General features: G+C 48.8%; 1 pseudogene; it reads right to left on the bottom strand.

Annotated features, from left to right (window-relative positions):
- Nucleotides 1–2,149: 2,149 nt before the first annotated feature.
- On the bottom strand, nt 2,150–2,407 carry LOC116565639 (annotated as a pseudogene).
- Nucleotides 2,408–6,761: the final 4,354 nt, after the last annotated feature.

The following is a 6,761-nucleotide window of genomic DNA, read 5'->3' as shown; positions in this document are numbered from 1 at the left end:
GCAGAGTCTGGGCCCAGGGGTCCACTGCCAACAAAAGTGCAGAGTCCTGCAGTCACGCCGAGTGCCTGGACGCTCTGACTTTTATTGAGTACAAAGCAGGGGGAAGAGTAGGTAGGATCAGGTAATGGTGGTCAGTGATAGGGTCAGGTAAATCACGTGCCATGGAAACAGGGGCCCAAGACTTTGAAGAAGCCGAGGCGAAGAGAAAACCTAAGGCATCAGCACTTTTTTCATACTTGTCAAGAAATAACTTATAATAATTTATGTTACTGTTACTAATTCTTATCTTTTAAGGAAAAGAGGAACCAGGTGCAGAAGCAGAACTTGAAAGTAGACATGGAACGTGACTGCTGAAGCACAGCACCACATAGAGACCATTAAGTCCCCAGATGTCCATGGGCCTCCCTGAGAGCCATCAGGCTTACCAAAAGAGCTTGGGAGAGCGGAGTTTTCTCCTCACTCCCCAGAGGAAGGAGACGTCTCGGCCATCTTGGAGTCTCCTTCCCTGGCCAGCTAGACAGTGGGTGCTTTCACAACACTGACACTGTGGCACAGCCAAGGCGTCCTCCAGCAGCCCTTATGTGGGGGTGACAGAGGACTTAGAGCATCTTGCCTTAGGGTCACCTCTTTTCCAGTACCACTTCAGTCCCATGCTTCTTGACCTGAGACTTAGTAAGATTAAAGATTATGTGATTATATATATGTATATAGTTATGATTACATATGAATAGCTATGTGATTATTTATGATTAGATATATATATAGGAATGACTATATAACTACATCTCTAATTCATTTCTAATTCTGTGTGCATATGAGAACATGCTGAGGCTTCAGACCCTTGCCTCGGCCCTTGCTGGGGTTTCCCCCCACAGGTTTCCGTAGCTGTGGGATCTTCCAGCTGTGAGATCCTTGGACCTGGGGCAAGGCCCAGTTACTCCTACCTTAACACTGCCTCTTGTAAACAGAGTGAGGGGTTCCTGGGGCCTGGGATGGTGAGGCAGGTAAAAAAGGAAACTGTCTATTGTCTCTGGGGACAATGGGGGACTCCAGGGGCTTTTGGGAAGGGAGGCGGAGGAGGGGCAGCGGCTGGCTGGCTCCAAGGAATGGATCTGGTCTTAGTTTACTGTCTAACCTCCGACCCTTCCTGGGTTTAACTCTCCTCTCCACCACCTTCTCCTCTCCACCACCTTCTCCTCCTCGCCTCCGTTAACTCCACTCCACCTCCCTTGGCCTGGCTGAGACATTTTCTCCAAGGCAGGAAAACTAAATCTGCTGTGGATTTCCTTAGCATTCCTGGAAATATAACCCTCCTGGTCAGGAACAAAGCTGCCAGGGAGCAGTTTCTCCCAGTTCCCAGTTTAGCCTTGTGTCATGGATCCTTCCTGTGCTTCCCTGACCTCTGCCTCCTGTGCTCTGCAGGCAACTTTGAGGAAACTGACCAAATCTCCTGTTTCCTCAAGGTCAATTTTAAAAAACAGAGTGTCTGAATACCAACCTGTGAAAATGAGGACTATGGATTGACACTAAGTGGCCCCTGGGGTCTGCCTTCCTGGTCCACTCCCTATATCCCCAGGGCCATCCAGAAACATTCTGGATGATGCCCATACACAAGCAACAGTTAATAGGGCCAGTCCCGACAGCATACATTGCATGCCGACTGTATGCCAGGCCTGTGCAAGGCTCTGCAACAGTGGTGAAGAGGACAGACACACCAAGAGCCATTAGAGTGATGGACAGCAGTTGGAGGAAGCAGGAATGGGTAGCAAGAGTTGCACTAGAGCTAGTGGGTTCTTGCCAGACCCACGAGCACCGAGAGTCCTGCTCTTTCCACCGCTTTCGGCATGTCTTCACCCAGATGCTCAGAGCATGCGTGACAGGCCGCTGCCTCCACGTGACTTGCATTAAAAATACATGTCTGGGGCCCAGCTTGTGAAGTTGGCTGGAGGTGCTTCTCAGTTGGTCACTCCGGAACCACATGCTGGCTCTGGGATCCTCTCTCAGGGCCGCCATGGATGCCAGAGCAGGCTGTACACTGCACCACTGGGGGTGGAGTGGCACCTTCTGGTGCTGTGCTGTGCGGTGGCCCTCCTCCCTAACGTGGGAATTATTTTTTATTTCTTATTATTAATTTTTTTGTGGTTTTTAAAAATGTTTATTTTATGTACAAAGAACTATCATGGCTTTTCATGGTAGATGCCTTGGAGAATCCTTTGAAAGAAGATCATTTAGGTCCCACTTAATGAAAGCAACGTCCTTTGTGTACTGACGGAAACACTGGCGGCACATATTGAGCCCATATTTCCGGATCAGACCATGCCAGTTTGAACAGACGTGACGAGAGCGAGAACCTTGACCGAATTTTTGCGGGTGGCTCCAGTACAGCTGCTGGTGACCCATCTTGCTCTCAGGAATGCAAAGAGGTAAAAATCTATTATTATTATTTTCTGAGACAGAGTCTCACTCTGTCACCCAGGCTGGAGCGCAGTGGCACTATCTGAGCTCATGCAACCTCCACCTCCTGGGTTCAAGCGATTCTCCTGCCTCAGCCTCCTGAGTAACTGGGATTACAGGTGCACGCCCCCACGCCCGGCTAATTTTTGTATCTTTAGTAGGGACAGGGTTTCACCGTGTTGGCCAAGCTGGTCTTGAAATCCTGACTCAGGTGATCTGCCTGCCTCAGCCTCCCAAAGTGCTGGGATTACAGGTGTGAGCCACCGTGCCCGGCCGAAAGTGGGAATTATAACAATACCTGCAGCTGACCAGATAAAGAGATGAGGAGAAGGTGAGGCTCAGAGTTTGGCTCCTAGGCAGGTGTCTCCTAAATACTAGTTTCCTTCCTTTGGCTCCTATGTCAGAGGCCAGCAGAGAACTGGCTGCTCCTTGGAGGCTGGATGCAAGGCACCCTGCTGCTCATGGGCAGTGCTTAGATCAGAGGTCGGGGCTCTGTAAATGCCTGAAGAATTGAGAGGGAGGCTGGCGGAGGGTGTGGCCCCTCACTCTGTCCTGTTTCAGCAGCCTGTTATCCTGTCTGGGCAATCAGCACTGGAATGGAGAGCCCTTCCTGTGTGTGGGAGGTTGAGAACAATGCTGACCCCTAAACAAGGGGTTCTGACAAGGAGCCAGGGAGGCCTCATCAAGGGCAGGCAGTGTCAAGAAGTGATGTTGCCAAGGAGCAGGTGGGGAGACCTTTGGACCAGGAACCAGAGCCAGCCAGGTATAGGCAGTGTGGGAGGGAAAGGGGCAGAATTCTAGCCCAGAAGCTGGGAGCTCAGCCCTGTCATTATCACAGTGCTTTTTCCCCTGGGGCGACAGACCAGAAACCATCTACCTGAGTGAGGAGCTGGGGCCTGAATGTCACCACTGAAAGAAGAGATGATGTACTTTGGAGAGATGGTCCCTTATCCATGACCATCATTCCTCTGCCCAACAATTCCAGGCAATGGTAGACCCATGCACAGTGGACCAGGCAGTAGGACACACACTAGACATGCCTGTAAGACATGAGCAAAATGGGCCAGGGAGTTGGAGGTTGCCTGAAAGAGTGACCGGAGAGGACAGGTGGGGCCTCCTCAATACACAAGAGCAGTTGTTCTGGCCAGGGAGGAGGAGGTGGCCCAGGAGAGGAGCTTGTATAGAATGCCACCATTGTCCCCACTGAGACAGCTGTTGCCCCCCTGACTCAGCTGACAGGACCCTAAGGGTGGGAGGTGGGGGCCCTACCCTCTCTGGCAATGCCTCACAGGGAATGGTCAACTGTTGGGGCAGGAGACAGCTGTTCCCTGGACAGTGAGAGGGATGAGGGTGGAGAGAGGGGTTGAGGAGGAGGTAGGGAAGGACATGCCTAGCATAGCTGATGTAGGGAGGGAGAGCAGCAAAAACCACAAAGCCCCAGGGAAAAAAATCTAATAAAGACTGGGCAAGACTCCAGTGGAGAAAACAATTTTTTTACAGAGAAACCAAAAAGGAAGACTTAAATATTCGAATATTTGAATGAATGAGACAAGGTGATGGTCAGTAAAGTATCATGATATTTTATTTTATCTTTTAGAGGTAGGTTCCCCCTCTGTCTCACAGGCCTGGAGTTCAGTGGCACAGTCATAGCTCACTGCAGCCTTGACCTCCTAAATTCAAGCAATCCTCCTACCTCAATCTCCTGAATAGCTGGGACTACAGGAACAGGCTACTGTGAGTCACTCTGCCTGGCTATAATTGTTATAAAGGTGTTAGTTCTGACCAGGCACAGTGACTCATGCCTGTAATCTCAGTGCTTTAGGAGGCCGAGATGGTTGGATTGTTTGAGCCCATGAGTTCGAGACCAGCCTGGGCAGCAAGGCAAAACCCAGTCTCTACCAAAAAATACAAAAATTAGCCAGGCATGATGGGACATGCCTATAGTCCCAGCTACTTAGGAGGCTAAGGTGAGAGGATGCCTTGAGCCCAGGAGGTCGAGGCTGCAGTGAGCCGTGATCATGCCGCTACACTCCAGCCTGGACAACAGAGACCTTGTCTCGGGGGAAAAAAAAAAGGTATCTCTCCCTCAAGTTAATCTAGAAATTCAGTGCAACTCTGACCAAGAATCCACCAATCTGCGTTTTTCGTCTTTCTGTCTAGAAGCTGATGGTAAATTTTACACGGGACAAAAAGATCAAGAATAACTACGTTAATCCGAAGAAGGAAAAAAAAAGCGGGTCAGGCATGGTGGCTCATACCTGTAATCCCAGCACTTTGGGAGGCTGAGGCAGGCAGTTCATCTGAGCCGAGGAGTTCGAGGTCAGCTTGGGCAATATGGTGAAGCTCTGTCTCTACTAAAAATACAAAAGAAAATTCGGGGGGCATGGTGGCGCACACGTGTAGTCCCAGCTACTCAGGCGGCTGAAGTGGGAGGATCACCTGAGCCTGGGAAGTTGAGGCTGGCGTGAACCATGACAGCACCACCGCACTCCAGCCTGGGCAACAGGAGTGAGACTCTGTCTCTAAAATAAATAAATAAATAAATAAATAAATAAATAAAGATAACAAAAATAAGAGGGCAGTAGCTCTATAGATACCAATCTGGTTATATGGGAATGAAAATAGTGTGGCAAAATGCAAGAACAGACACAGTGACTAAGGAACAGAATGGAGATTAGAAACAAATCCAAGAACACATAGGGCAGAGGGGGAATTGCTGGTCAGTGGAGACGGGACATACATGGTCAGAAATAGGACTGGGACAGTTGGACATTCCCAAAGGGAAAAATAAGATTTGATCCTCTGGCACATAACTTACAAAAATAAATTCTGGGCAGGGCCTGGTTGCTTACGCCTATAATTCCAGCAGGTCTGGAGTCCGAGGAGTGTGGATCGCTTGAGGTCAGGAGTTTGAGACCAGCCTGGCCAACATGGTGAAACCCCGTCTCTCCTAAAAATGCAAAAATTAGTTGAGCCTGGTAGCACACGCCTGTAATACAGCCTGGGCGACACGGTGAAACTGTCCAAAAAAAAAAAAAAAAAAAAACTGCCAGGCTCAGTAGCTCATGCCTGTAATCCCAGCACTTTGGGAGGCCAAGGCAGGCAGATCACTGACTAACATGGTGAAACCTCATCTCTACTAAAAATACAAAAAATTAGCCAGCGTGGTGGCGTGAGCCTGTAGTCCCAGCTACTCGGGAGGCTGAGGCAGGAGAATCGCTTGAAACCAGGAGGCAGAGGTTTGCAGTGAACTGAGATTGTGTCATTGCACTCCAGCCTGGGTGACAGAGTGACACTCCATCTCAAAAAAACAAAAACAAAAACAAATTCTAGTGGCATAGAGATCTGAATGTGAAGAGTCAAACTATAAAATATAGGCACTGGTAATCCCAGCTTCTGGGGAGGCTGAGGTGGCAGAATCACTTGAACCCGGGAGGCAGAGGTTGCAGTGAGCTGAGATCGAGCCACTGCGCTCCAGCTTGGGCAACAGAGCAAGACTCTGTCTCAAAAACATTAATTAATTAATTAATTAATTAATTAAAATATACGTACGGATCTTTAGGAATTTGGGATCATAGAGGATTATGTGTTGTACAGATTTTTACAAACTTTTTGTTATGGTATAATAAACTCATATGTGTGAGGCACCTAGCTTCCACAGTAAATTGAAATCTTTTGATTAACAAAAGATACTACAAGTCCGGTGTGGTGGCTCATGCCTGTAATCCCAGCACTTTGGGAGGCCAAGTTGGGCAGATCACTTGAAGCCAGGAGTTCAAGACCAGCCTGGCCAACATGGTGAAACCCATCTCTACTAAAAATACAAAAATTAGCTGGGCATGGTGGCTCACACCTGCAATCCTAGCTACTCAGGAGGCTGAGGCAGGAGAATCACTTGAACCTGGGAGGCAGAGGTTGCAACCAGCCGAGATTGAGCCACTGCACTCCAGCCTGGGTGACAGAGCAAGACTCTGTCTCAAAAAAAAAGATACTACAAAGTGGAAAGACAATCCCCCACAGGCTGGGATAAGAAATTTGCAGTCCATACAATTTTAAAAGATTTAGTATCAATTACAAGTAGCATACTTCTACAATCAACGGGGCCAGGAGTGGTGGTTCACGTCTGTAATCCCAGCATTTTGGAAGGCTGACGCAGGAGGATCACTTGATCTCAGGAGTTCAGGGCCAACCTGGGTGACATAGTGAGACTCTGTCTCTCTCTCTCTCTCTTTTTTTTTTTTTTTTTTTTTTTTTTGAGACGAAGTCTCGCTCTGTAGTCCAGGCTAGAGTACAGTGGTGGGATCTCG

The sequence above is a fragment of the Sapajus apella genome, unplaced genomic scaffold, assembly GCF_009761245.1.
Source record: "Sapajus apella isolate SASKATOON/1434 unplaced genomic scaffold, GSC_monkey_1.0 scaffold41, whole genome shotgun sequence".
Lineage (NCBI taxonomy): Eukaryota > Metazoa > Chordata > Mammalia > Primates > Cebidae > Sapajus > Sapajus apella.
The sequence above is the reverse complement of the archived record's forward strand: the minus strand, read 5'-3'. Positions and strand labels throughout refer to the sequence as shown.